Raw genomic sequence first — 15,096 nt, 5'->3', positions numbered from 1 at the left:
CCAAGGACAACTCAGTTGAATAGTCCATTCATTGATGTAGACTAACTCACAGGGGCGTCCCTACAACCCCATTCTAATGGATGATTTGGCTGAAAAAGAGTTGCAGTTTCTTCAAATCACATCTTTTCTCTGCCTTAATCAGTATTACATACCTAAGGTATGGAATTAATTGACTAAGAAGTTTTTCAGCAGAAGCAGTAGGCCATGTTTCTCAAAAGGGTTAATGAGAGAGTAAAAATGAACATTTCATATTTGTGGGTATACATTTCACTAGACTTTAGTTATTTATATAGTCTGTCAAGTTTCATTTAAATCAGTATGGTAGTTCACAAGATTTTGGAAAGATTTTTCAACTGCTTCCAACAATTTCGGCTAGCCTCAGGCTGGCAACTTGGGTTACATGAGCCCCAGAATGTTTGTGCAAATTTAATGGCTTGGCTGTCCCAATATACCTGTCCAGTATACACTTCCAAGGCTCCCACTTCCACATGGTCTCTGAACACCAGCAGTTTTAAAAGAGACACAAAAACAAATCCTTACTTAAGGAACTGGAAACCTAACATTTTAAAAATCCTTACAAATGCACTAGGCATCCTGTCACTACCTGGAAGGCTAGTTTTGATGAATGCCATTTCACTAGACATATTACTGTTGGATTACAAAAACATTTGAATATCAATTCCAGAAGCAGAAAAACAGATTTTCAGTGAAGAAGCATAACCATGAAGTTTCTTCTGCCTAATGTATTGCCAAGATGTGCTAACTGATTTTGTTAACTTCATAATGCTGACGTTTACACAGCTGTTTTCTGTTTTTATTTTTTGACCGCATTTGTGACACGATGGTTACATGGACATGACATGATTCTAAAAGTATTGAACAAATCAAATGATGTATAATAATTTTAATCAGTCTTAAGATAATAGGATTATAAGAGAGCTTATAGTCAATACTGGGTTTACTTGTTCATTTAAACCCCAGCTGTCAGGAGTTTCAAAAGATGGAAACAAAATCCATGTATTTAAAATCACAAAAGTCCAACTTAATGTGCAATGAGTGAAGGCTAAACAAACCTACCTACAAGGGTTAAAGAATAAAAATGCAGGATCTACTGTTATAAATCAGTTTATGCAAACAAACATTTTGGTTGAGTACTAAAAGAGATTAACATTCTGATAGAGATGAGACAACAAATGTAAATGGATAAGTGTACTTAATTTTTTTAAGTTTGGCATTAATTAGCCTGGCTGAGCAAATGACAGCCCTGGCCATAAGGGCAAGTCTGTAAAAAACATTTGTGAGGAATGATCTAGGGAGACAGCTTCATAGAAGAAGATAGGATGGAGGGAGGAGGGGAGCTGGAAAAAATGTGAAAAAGGTGCACAGTAGATGAGAATTTAGATGTAAGTTGAGCAAAAGTGCAGTATTACTTTTTGACCTTCTCTTGAACTTCTGTTTAGCAACTCCATATGGAGAGAAGGTGGGCAGATGGGAGGCAAAACAAAAAGAGCAACTAAAGGGTTGAAATTCTACAAAGGATCCTTTTAATTAATATGCACTGCATCCTGGAATCTCAAATAACAATAACAACAAAAACATCCTATGGACACTTTTACAACAAAAATGTGTTGTGCAAGCAGGTTGTAATATGTTTGTGGAAGATTTATTTCACTTTTAAAAATAATTTCAGATAATGGATCATATATTTAACTTTGTCTGAATTCCTCCAATAGATTCTGTTGGAGCTGCTCAGAACTGAGTTAGTTTACAACAACAAGATCCACATAGGTACAAGATATGGTTAAATTGGCATCAAGTCGTGAAGATAAGATATTTTTATTCAACTGTACACTAACAAGCCTCCCCATAACAGTTAATGTTGTGTACATAGAAACATTTTTAGGTCTCTATTCCCTTCCAGATACAGGTCTGTAGTAGTGTATGAACGTTATTCTGTATGTAGTTTTAATTTTAAAATGGCAAATAGATCAAAATAAACTTATAGGGTCATGTTGTAACATTTTCTTACTAAGCTTTATTTTTTCCAAACATGAAAACATAAAAGGTTAAGAAATGAAGCTCCCACTTCAGCAAGAAATTACACAGAACACATCTGCAGTAGGTGAGACTCCATGAAGCTCTTTGAATGTTCACCACATGTTTTCCATCAAGTTTAGAAGATTTAGTGTACCACTGCTGAGATATGACCAACATCAAAACTTTAAGAGAGCATGAGACTAAAGGTTATTGCACACAATAACCTTTTTATAGACTTTTGGCAGTTGTTTAATGTCAAATTGCAGCAAGCCTTGAAATAATGCCATCTGCCAGTTAATATCTACAGACATTCCCACTCTTTAATTTTTGTTTAATTTACCCCTTGTGATGTTGGGTCACATGTGAATCAACTGTATTAACAATGTAAGCCCAGTCAGTGAACCTTACTACAGCCTGCCTGTTTCATCAGAAATGCCATTCTCCTGCATATTACATTTATAATATCATTAGCATCTTACTGTACAATAAAACAAATTAATAGAAAGAAAGTTGCCATGTTTCAGTTAGCACAATAATATTATTGAAAGCAGAATTTTATTGGCATTCACCTGATTACATAGTGACAATGTAAGGAATATTTTTGATGACACGGTATGATGTCTGTGTGTTTTGCTTACAAGTACAATTTTCTGATGACATGGGCATTAATATTAAATCACTACCGAACACATATTTTTGATTTAGAATAAGCAACATCACTGTTTATTTTTTTGTTTCTTTAATTTGTCCACCTGTTCTTTAACACCAAAGTACTTAACCCGATGATGAAAGTCACAGCCTCCCCCAGAAGCCCAGTTATATGCGTGGGCCTGGTAGCAGCTCACAGCCCAGTTGCCCCACAGCTTCAGGCTTTGATCCAATTTGAAGCACAGCTCATCAAGGAAACATGTAGTGCTGCACTGAACCTACAGGAAAGAGAGAAATGAACCATGGACTTCAGGCAGTGACTACAGTGAAAAATAGTGTTGAAACCTAATTATAAAATAGACCCAAGGACTTTATACCAATACATTCAAACAATGTAAAGCAAAAATCCCATGGTTGATACAGATATATTATCTTTTTTAAAAGGTTCAAATAACTTCGAAGGTTTACTTTACATATAAAAAACATAGACTTAGCACAGGTACGTCTAGTACCCACACTTAAAAATACAGATGTAATTTAGCTGAAAGTTTAACATGACTGCGGTATTTTTCATATAATGTTTTTTTTTTCCAAATTTGTGCATCATACATTAATTCATTCCAAACAATCAGCTAGCTTTAATTCAAAGTAGACTTAAAGACAAATTTCAAAGAAAATTTCTGCTGAAGGATTGTAAGATTTTTGGTCCACTTAAAACGTGTTTCAGGTCATTAAAAATTGTAATGTGGATGTTAGAATCTGCATCTGATTTACATTTCAGATTACATTTTTTAATGTTAACTGAAGACACTGCTGTGAAAAACCATTAAATAACAATTTTAGAATTGACATTGTTATAACTAATACTGTATGATTTCTGTTCATTATTATTTAAATAAAAATTATTAAAATAATATACAAGCAGCATTTGAAAAACATTCAGCTTTAATTATTAGCCGTCAGCACCTTGAATTGTCAGTTTTATGTGGAACAGTAAGATTTAAAAAGACCAAAATCACACAAATGTGTTATCTAGCAAATATTAAATGGATGATCTTTCCAAAAGACATTTACCCCAGTTGCAAGCTGTTTGTCATGTCCCTTCCAAATCAGTAGGTCTTGAGAATTGAAATGACAAATCTGACAATCTCCATCAGTTTTGCATTTGTTACCATGCTAAGCTTCTCAGAACGTCAAGCCAAATTAAAGCCAAGTTGTCCTTCTGTCCTTCTTAACTTCTCCTTCTGCTCATGCTAACTGCACTGGGACACAAGGCTATATACAGCATATACAGAACATTTTGTAGTTTGTAGTTCTTTATAAATCATGAATACTAATTGCATTGTTGATTATGTACTGTATAAAATCAATAAAACAAATAAATATGTATTTATATTTAGTTCCACATCTTATACTGCAACGGAACAATGAATTTAAAGGCTTTTATTTCAAACACACCTTTCTTGGTCTCACGCAAAAAGCTTACAGCGCAATTATATGACCATATCTGCAAAGAGCTCTGACTGTGCAAGACTGTCTCTGAATAGGTTCCATAGATGAAGTTTTATTGTGCTTTGCCTGCTGTGAACACAAGTCAGTCTGATACTGGATCTCAAGGTTGCTGAAAGCCAACACAGCCCCGATCAAACCCTGATTGAGCAGTGAGTGGAAACCCCATGTTTTAATGCTCCATATTAAGTCAGTGGCAAAGAACCAAGCGGTCTATGATTTAAATAACAGATGCACTATCAGGCTATTATACCAGTGGTTAACGACTTTTAATGCCTTTTCTAAATGTCATCACATGTTCCTAATGATGAATAATGCACTGTCCACCAAACAGAACACTTACAGACTTACATTAGATTATGCAATATAGTATGTTATTTTTAAAGGAAGTGACGGTTTATGAATGAGAAGCATACTGTATCTTAGATACATATAGTGTAACTGGAATCTAGGTGACAGAAAGAGTGGTACTGTAGGTGAGAATAAGAATCATCAGCTGGATATGCACCCAGAGAGTGAACTGAAGTACAGTAGTATAATTTTTTCAGAGAAATAAGGCTAAATGAATACAGGATTAGAAACAGATTTGGATGCCCTGGAAGGGGAAGATTGCAGATGTAGGGAAGTCAGAAAGCAGACAGTTGCAGTAATCCAGTCTAGAAAAAAATAGGGCCTGAACTGTGAGAGCTGTCTGTTAGGAAAAGATATATCATGTTCGTGATATTTAGAAAAAGCAATTGGAACATGTCAGGGAAGCCATGGTGAGAGTAGGAGATGAAGCAAATATAACTCCAATTGTGTTGGCAGAGTTAGAAGGAGGGGAAACACAGAAGATAAATAGGGATGTACATGAAGTGAAGTAGAAATTTTAGATTTGGAAAGATTGAGAATGAGGTGAATCTGTAGCCAGAAGGAGCTGATATAGTACTTGTTAAGAAATATAAATGCTATAGGAATAGAAGGAGAGGACTATCTGTGCATCAACAGAGTTGAAACAATACAATAAGATATGATAAACACACAGAGAGAAAAAAGAAGCCAAGATACTTTTGTGATAGAAGAAAGGGAAACTTTGGAAAGAGCACAAAGTGTATAGAGAGAGTCATACTATGAAACCTGAAATGACCAGAGGTAGAGGTACATCAACCTATGATCACATATAGATGGAAGGAGTAAAGCATGGTCTATGGTGTCACTGGCCAGTGGTCTAGATGTATCAGGGTGGAGGAATTTGGCCAAAATGTGCTACTAAACAAAAGAACGAACATTTGCAATGTTGGGAAATTTTAAAATCAATTGTTTCACTGAGACCAAAATCCGGATAGTGTCAAGAAACCTTTGAATTATATTAATGTACTGTAAGTGTTGCAGAATAGAAAGCTACATAAAGTGATCAAGTCCAATAAATTATAGATCTTAATTTAATTAACAAATTATTTAATTCTACAATTGTCTTTACTTCATATGTAAAGGCAATCCGGAAACTGTTAGAGCTTGTTTCTACTAGTGTGGATCAGAAATGACAGCCATTTAAAAAGAAATAGAAGCTGGATGGCGTTTTGGAAAGTTTCCCAAAAATTACCAGTGGCATATTATACAGAATCGGAAAAATATTATACAGAATGAACCAAAAATAGGAAGGTTGAAAATTATAATGGACTAAGCAATGCAACCAGTAAACATAACTGAGCTAAATGCTTTTGGCCAGAGGACCAGCGGCTCTACAAGAGTTTCCACAAGATGTTTCTTAATTTAAATATCTGTTTCCAAATTCTGATGTAGTGAGTCAATTACTCATGTTCAACAATGATACCATAATAGGAGAAACAGCAAAGGAGATTAAAAAATATTTAGAGAAACTTCAGGACTACTTCAGGACTACTGAAGCCGTGTGCAGGATATTATAATGGGAAAGAAGGAAGCTCATTACGGTCTAAAACAGAAAACTCAGGTGTTTATGTTAGCACATCATTTATATCTTGAAGGCAATGTGAAAAAGCAATACAAACAGCAAACTATACAGTTGAGTATGTACATATTGAGTATATGGAGTTTATACATGTAGATATAAATCAAGAGATATAATGCTAAAATTGTGTAATCCACCAGTAAGACTTTATAGGATGCTTTATTAAATTTTAATCACCAAATCACAATAAATATATTTCTGATATGGAATCAGTCCACATAAGAGCAACTGGATACATTCTGGGGTTTATAGGAACATTCAGCACTAACAGACTAAAAGAATCTATCTAGTTTCGAACATAGATTGCTATAAATGGGCCAGATTCAAGTATTTGAAATCTTCAAGCTGCAAACAGTTTGCTTTTGAAGGGGTGATCTCGAGAAGGCAGAACGTGCTGAGTGTGTACAGAATGGCAGAATGCTCCATGTGCAGATTACCGGGTAGTGTGGCTCAGTCTCTGTGTCTCTTTGTTACGGACCTTATAGGATAAACACGGGGTTAGTGTTGAAACACAAATAATTGTTTGAAGGCTATTGTTGAGGATACCTTGACTGCATGAATGTTTTGTGGCATTTCAGATAACATTGCATCACGTAGAAGTGTATCATTTAGCACTTTTCCTAGCATCACCAAGAAAACAGCACAAAATGTCACAACCAGAACAGAATTTGGCTAATTTGGAATAATCAAGAATAGAGTATAGAGACCAGCTTATCTAAATGACCTAGAAAGCCCACTGCAATAGGAAGAATCTCTCTTTGGCCTATGAGAAGATGATGAAAAGAGTAATTTTTAGACTTACTGCTGTTATTAACCAAAGAAACTTCAAGGCTGTGCCTATACCTTATGAGATACATTTCAAATAAATGTTTTTGCTACTTTGCTTTGTTTTTTTTTTTATCCCAATACTTTTAGTATAATTGTGAAAACTTTTATATTAATGGACCTGCAGAATACAAGTTTTGTTTGTCTCTCTGTTTTATTTCTGTTTGTATTCTTTGCTATTTGGGTAATACATTCAGAACAGAAAAAAAACTATTTTGCAGGAAATGTTTGGCTGTACTGTGCATTATACGGGCTGTACATTATCAGAAAGCTACTTCTTCCTTGTGAGTGCAAGGTGGGGTGCCAGTCCATTATACATTATACAGAAACACTACACCATGAAGACCAAGGAACATTCCAAGGTTCTTGAAAAATACCAGTTAGGGTAAGGATATAAGAACATTTCCAAGGCATCGAATATACTTCGAAGCAAAATGAAGTCCATCTTTAAAAAGGTGAGAAAATATGGAACAACTGTGAATCTGCCCAGAACTGGCCATCCTCCAAAACTGAGTGTCAAGAATGGCAACTCTAAAGGATAAACTACCTACCGTAGTAATAGGTAGTGAGGAGTGAGAAGGACGAAGAGGACAGGAAGCTCTAAGATGGTTGGAAGCAGTAAAGGCAATGGCTTTCAGAAATCCGGTGGTTCCTCTCTTCAGACTAAAGCCTAGTAAGAGGGGTAGATAAGGGGGAACGGGAGGGGGAAAAGTTTAAGATCTGTGCTCATGCAGTCTGATGTCAATTTCAGGGACTCAGGAAATAAAAACCTCCAGGTAAGGGAAGAAGTTGGGCAGGGTAGTGAGGTGATCTCTCAGCTTTTTGGAAGGACCACGATGGAACTGATGAATGAGAGCCTCCTGGTTCCAGAGAACTTGAGAAGCCAGAAAGCGGAACTCTGTGGCGTAATCCTAGAGGGAACAAGCTGTTAGACGACCTGATGGTGGGAATGAAACTAGCCCAAAATGGATTGCATGGCGGAGATAAAAAGGTTGATATCGGAGGGGGGAGGGGTATTCTGGGAGTTGAGGCTAGTTGCCCGAACCAAGGCTCGTCCAGAAAGGTGAGAGACCAAAACGAAAATCCTTTTTCTGTAGGGAAACAATCCGGACGGAGGTGAAAGGACATTCCAACACTTGGTGATGAAAATCGCGCACTTGGCAGGGTCTCCATCAAACCTTTCCAGGGTAGAGAGGGGCAGAGGGCTAATGGCAGCAGCGAGGGGAAGGACTGGAATGGGAGCCATGGGGTGAGGCGGTGGAGACAAAATCCAGAAAACGAGCAATGAGCCAAAAAAAACAGTAGAGGGCAGTAGAACCAAGACAACAAACCCAATCCGAAAGGTGAGAGTGAAAACCAAGAAGCAGGCAAAAGTCAGTAAACAATCCAAAACCAGAGAAGATGAGAAAGACAACGTGCACTGCGGGAGCTCAGGGAGACAAACCACAATAGTGAGCAAAGAAGAGGGGAAAAAGGGGAACTAAAATAGTGATAGCAGAGAAAAGAGATAGGATAATTACTTATGGCGTGAGCGTTTGTGAAAGATGGTATACTTGGGTATGTGAGAGTGGGTGGAATGCGTGCGTGTGGGAATATGAACATGTGTGGAATGTGTTACAACATCATGCTGAGAACACCATCCCTACAGTGAAGCATTGTGGTGGCAGCATTATGCTTTGGGGATGCTTTTCTGTGGCAATGACTGGAAAACTCATAATGATAGAAGGAAACATGGATGGAACTAAATACAGAAAAATCCTGGAGGAAAATGTGCTGCAATCCACAAGAGCACTGGGAAGACAGGGACAGGGATTCATCTTCCAACAGGACAATGACCCAAAATATACAGCAAAAGCCACAATGGAGTGGCTTAAAATCAAAAAGGTTAATATTATGGAGTGGCCCAGTCAAAGCCCAGACCTCAATCCAATTGAGCATCTGTGGAATGACTTAACTGTTTACAAATGGTCCCCCTTCAACTTGATTGAGTTTTGCCAAGAAGAATGGGCAAAAATTCCACTTTCAAGATGTACAATGCTGAGAGAGACTTACCCAAAAAGACTCACAGCTGTAAATGCTGCCAAAGATGATCCTACGAAGTATAAACTCAGGGGGGGGGGGGGGGGATACTTATGCATTCAATCATGTTCTTTTCATTATTTTTAATTAATTTAGTAAAATGTTCAGATTTTTTTTCACTTTGACATTATAGAGTACTTTGTGTTGATGAGTGGCACAAATGCTCAATTAAATGCATCATGGTTCCATGCTGTAACACAATAAAATGTGAAAAAGAGGGGTGAATACACTCATACTGTACATCCACACACACACTTGGACATCACTTCACTTAGTCAAGTTGTCTTTAGAAGGTCAGAAGAAACTGGAATACCTGACAAAAACTCACTCAAAAGTGGGGAAACAATTCTTTATATTCCCATATAAATGATAATCATCAATTAAACATCAATAATTGTGTTTGCATTCTGACATTGCTTACTTTGAAAATTCATCATTAACAGGCACTGAGAATAAGTATATCATCAGTCCAATGAGTGAATGAGTACAGGACTGCAGTGAAAATCAAATGGGAATTTCTCAGTGAGTTGGGTGTGCGTCAGAATATGGTTTGAAATTTACTTACTTCTATTTGTCTATTGCAAATATGTAAAAAGTGATCTTTAAAAATATATGAAATGCTGGCATGGATCTAGAACTTGGTTGTCATTTATTTTCAGGATTCTGTATTCTTTACTAATACGATTTTGTTGATGTGTGTTTTTCCTCTGTCTGGCTCTAAATGAGACTCTGTAAAGTAAGATTAATGGGTAACAAACATCTTAAGTCATAAGAGACCCACCCAAGTTTAATATAAAACAAACTCAGAGTCCAAACATAACATATTACTCTGTTTTATGAGGTCATAAAATAAACTTTATTTAGTTTGCTAGCAGTAGTTATCATGATACCTGTTCATTAATAATGTATTGTACATTACTTTTACATCAGATAACAGAAGACCAAGTAAGTATGCAGTGTAAAAGTAATAAGACTTAATTTTGTACCACATTAAGTACTCTATTTTGTTATTAACTTTTACAAGGAAATAGTATCCCTTTCATCATGTCAATGGTAAAACTATATAACAGCAATTTAAGAACTTTTTGTTTCTGTAACATTTCCAAATCTAGAAAAGTAATCCCAGCTAGTTTTTGCTTGGTCCTCTCTATGGAAAATAAAGACGGCTTTTAACTACAGTAACGCTGACACTGTGCCATGTTGCAAATTAAATGTATATTATTTTTTAGTCATATTGGTCACTGGTGCATTCGTGTGTGAATGGATGTATGTAAGTGATAGATGTGTTAACTATCATAAAGTGCTACCTGTTATAATGAGAGAGCCCTTAAGGAAACCACTCATTTGTATTATTTGTGTTGCACACGGTAATGGTTATTGGCATTTTTTCCCTGAATGATGTATAGTACCCACAATTAACTTCAAAAGACTATATGTGATAAACTTTGAAATTCAGTCTCTTTCATTTACAAAATATTTTTATAGTAATAAAAGAAGCACAGTTACATTTCTATACAATTTAATATTTTACAGTATATTTATTTGGTAAAGTTTTTACTTTTAGAAAAATATGCACAGCAAGCATGGGTTATCGATCTTTGTGCTAGTGTTAAGTAAAATGCATCACAATTAATGTTAAAATAAATTAAATTATAGACAAAAAACATATACAGCAGGACTATAAGGCCTGCTCCTTTCTGTTTGCTTATGTCTTCACTAACATCTGCTGATTTGGTCTGAATGGATGGTATTAACTGGAAAGGAGCCTTTCTATTTTAATTAAGAATTGAATTAGCTCATATATTAATTGTAGTAACTGATATATTACATTTTTCTTAATCCTAGATCCTATTAAACCTGTGTTGAATCACAAAATTTAGTAAAGGTAGTATAAACATGTCTTTGGAAAAAATTGAGGGGTTGTGTGAAAGCTCATATTTATTGTAAAGTTTAATTTGTATGTCTTGACACATGCAGCTTTGTTGTTATTTTTAAAACATGTAATGAACTTTTACCCATCAAATATTATATGGATTTTAAACAACTAAAATTAACATAAACTCTTTTAAAGAGATTTTAATACTGCAGTATATTTTGTACATTGCAAAACGGGAAACATCAAAAGTAGAGCAAGCCTATGTCACAGAGTGACAGCAGTTGAAGAATGGCGTAGGCTTGGGTACTATGATTAACTGAGTTTTGCATCGAGTGGCCAGTTGTTTTTTTTGTCAGGGTGGGCACATTTGTCTTTCTCCTTTGTTTCTGTTTCCTTCCTCTCATCAAAGCCCTCAAGCACAAATAGTTGGGCAGGTGCCAATCATTAAAGATGAAGGACACACTGTTAACCCAGCCGTCACTCAATTTCCACACGGAGGTGTGGTGTGATGATGTGTGGCGGTACAGAGCCAGTGCAGAGCTGGGGTAGAGGAGGGCTCGAGGAAATAAGGTGGGACAGAGCTCTTTGGAACCTGACAATCTGCATACTGACAATTCTCAGACAGCCATTATTGTTTATGCTGAGCTTCCTCATGTAATCACCTGGACATACCTGCCTCTGACTGAGAGAATAGCAAATAACCACAGAGTGGGATTGGCTGGCCAAAAATTACAAAAAAAATATATTAATGTTTTAAAGTGTGTCCAAGAACTATTAGAAATGAACCATATTTCCATTCACAATAAATGATAACAAATAACAAAAAAATGTTATAGAAACAATTCTAAAGTTTCATTATATGCAGATTTTATATTTCACATAGAAAATTAATCTCATTCGTCAATGAATGTCACAGCCATCTCATACTTAGTGTGAAATCAGGAGTGACAACAGTCTCCTTAATGTTTTTGCAATATTCAACAAATGGGAGCCTGTGTTATTAACAATTCTGTTCTTTTTAAAGGACGTTTTAACAGTAGTACTGTAACAATGCAACCAAAACTCTTCAGAGTTTTATTGTGTTTGCTTTTGAGTAATTATTTTAAACATTTTCTATTCAGATTTCTTTAGTCATTTATAAGGACAGTTACAAAGAAACTTCTACAATGTTATGCTTCTCGAAAGTTTGTTCCACACTCCCACAAGACTTTGGGTAAAACCGTGCCATTTCATTTCATTTAAAAGCTAGAGTGCATTTCCACTAGTTTCTACTTGTGTCCTCTGATTCACATTTCACTGTTCATGGGAACTAGTAATAGGTTTATTCCATGCTGAAAACATTTCGGCTGTGCAGCCTTCTTCAGGTGTGTGATAGACAGGACAGAAAGCAAAGGTAATATAGCAGGAGAACAAAAGCTGGGAGAGAGGAGGTGTGGGAGGTGGGAGCAGGGGACAGACAGATTGGCCAATCAGGTAGTGTGAAGTCGGGATAGGCGAAGAGAGGTGTGAAATGAAACCTACAATGAATAGAGAGAATTAAGAAGAAAATTAGTCTGTTGTTGAGAGAAGGGGAAAGGTGTGATCCTAGCCGCAGGATAATTTTAGTTTCTGTAGTCTTTCTGATGTAGGAGTTAGGAAAACCATGTTTGAGAACACAGATGGTGAGATTAGTGTGATCACGGCCATCAGAGGTGAAATGAGAAACAATAGGCTTGGAAAAATCTTTAATCTTCACAGCCCTAACATGTTCTCTGAAGCGGTCTCCGAGTCTCCTTCCTTTTTCCCCAGTGTAGGTGGCTGGGCATTTACTGCATTTAAGGCTGAAATGTTGTGTTTTCTTTCTTCTCTTTTCAGCATGGAATAAACCTATTACTTGTTCCTATACAGACTACACATGCCGACGCAGCTACTGTACCCACTTGAACCACTTTCACTGTTCATTCTGTATAATAAATGAACAGTGTTGACATTGACAGCTCATTTTTCCCCTTCAATAGTTTGGCATAGTCTGAAGTATCTGAAGTTGTCAAACACTTTGAAATGAGTGATTCAGCTACTTATTGATCAGTTATAATTAATTAAATCTAACACAAATCTACAAAAAAAGTTAATTGAAATTTCAAGAAAAAGTCTTGAAATAAGACCTTATGATATAACATGCAGTTTGAGATTACATATACTGTACCTGTATATTAAACCATTTATCTTAATGATTTGTAACTTAAAAAGCAGCACATTCTCAACAGTAACATAATCCTTCATGCATGAAAATGGAAACCAAAACCTAATTACTGTATATTAATAATCTCTTTAAGAATAATACAATTAGTTTAATTGTAGTTCTCAGTAAAGTTTCATTTCACTAATATAATTTTCATATTTTATATCCTGAAGTTCTGCAGGACACTGTGTATTTTTCCAGGGATTTGGCAGTTTGTTTAACATGACTGACTAACTGAAGAGAGCCAGCTAAATGTTTTAGATCACTTTCTTCTTTTCTATGAACAGCAATAAATTAAAATACTTCTTCCTCTCAGTTGGTTTTTAAAAGAGGTCTTGCACTATTCATTGATGCACCATACACAGCATAATTTAAAAATCAAATTACAAGCTGAAACCTAAAATACAAACTTAAAGCTTGTTATCTGTATACTATATACTGTATACAGTTCAATGAGAATGTAAATCATAAATCATAATGGTAAAGGCCAGGTAAAGAGTAAAACATGCATAGTTTTTGGTAAGCAGGATGCTCCTTGACGAAACAAAAGGGTTTTGGGATGGATGAAAGTAGCTTTGCTACGTCTATGATTCTGAATTTTAGAAATGCACATCACACACTGGCTTAAGCCCATTGCAAGAATCTCAGGGTTGTCAGTTCGCATCTAGGTTAATTGATGTTAGCAGGAACTCTAAGGTGGGAGATCTGTTTCTTTTCTGCCGATGATATACATTTTTTTAAATGAATGAAGATACATTTGAAGACATATTGTTTATTTTGTTTGGAAGTTTGAGAACTGTTTTTATCAGTACACTATATACTGTACCGGTTGCACTTTTCCATGTGCAGGGCCAATATGAACATGGTAATGACAGCACTGATGTTTCTGGATTTTCTTATGTATTGTATGGACTGTTAACAGAACAGACAAATGATACTGTATATGAACATTTATCAGTCTTCAAAACATAGCAAGCACATTTATTTATTATATATCGTAATGGATCCAGTAATGCCATATCCAACACATGGTTGTGTTTAACACACATTGTTTCAGTTAAAAGTAAACATCAAACAGCACTTGTAAATTAATGTGATTCAGTTTAATTCATGAACTGTTCGTTACGTCAGTTGCACTTTTCAGAGTTTGACCGTGTCAAGTCTATTTCCAAGCTTCAGTTAGTCGAAGAAGTAATTATACAAAATCCAGACTTCACTACAAACTGATAAAGTTGTCTATGCATCTAGATCCTGGAGCATAAAAACAGCGCTAAATGAGGAAAGTTCTAAATGATAAAAAGTGCAAATGAGGAAAGGTTTCTCAATTGCCGATGTAGAATTCTACACACTAGACAGTTCATTTTAATCCTATCAGATCTGTTTATTCCTCCCTTTTAATATACCAGGCAGCATTTGTAAAAAAAAAAACATAGATTTTTAAACATTAGATTGGCATTCTGTGCAGGATGTACTCCTCATTGCTCCCTGTGCCTGGCAAGTTGGGTTGCAGTTCACCTCAGTCTTTATTTCCATATTTAACACAAATCTTGGATTTCTGCATGCTCAATTACACAATCAGATTGAAAATGACCTACCTATTGGCAAAGCCTATTACCTGTCCCATCCACGCTGCCCAAGTGGACAGTCATTATTTTCATTAAAAAATCAAAATTTAACCAAATTCAGATTTAAGATTTACTTGAAAATAATATTTCAAGGTTTAATTGTATTTAGAAATCTATGTACAGTATGTTTCTAAAATATAATGGAAAATACTTCTTAAATTGTTTATTTAAACATTTCTGAAAAATAACACAAGACATTGGAATTATTTTTATGTCCACCCAGTTAAGGAGTAACAAATATTTTAAGAAGGCTTTCCAGCAATATCAGAACAAAGACCTGCGTAGACCTTTTCTAGCTCAACAAGCC

This window comes from Lepisosteus oculatus, chromosome 2 (genome assembly GCF_040954835.1).
Source record: "Lepisosteus oculatus isolate fLepOcu1 chromosome 2, fLepOcu1.hap2, whole genome shotgun sequence".
Lineage (NCBI taxonomy): Eukaryota > Metazoa > Chordata > Actinopteri > Semionotiformes > Lepisosteidae > Lepisosteus > Lepisosteus oculatus.
The sequence above is the reverse complement of the archived record's forward strand: the minus strand, read 5'-3'. Positions refer to the sequence as shown.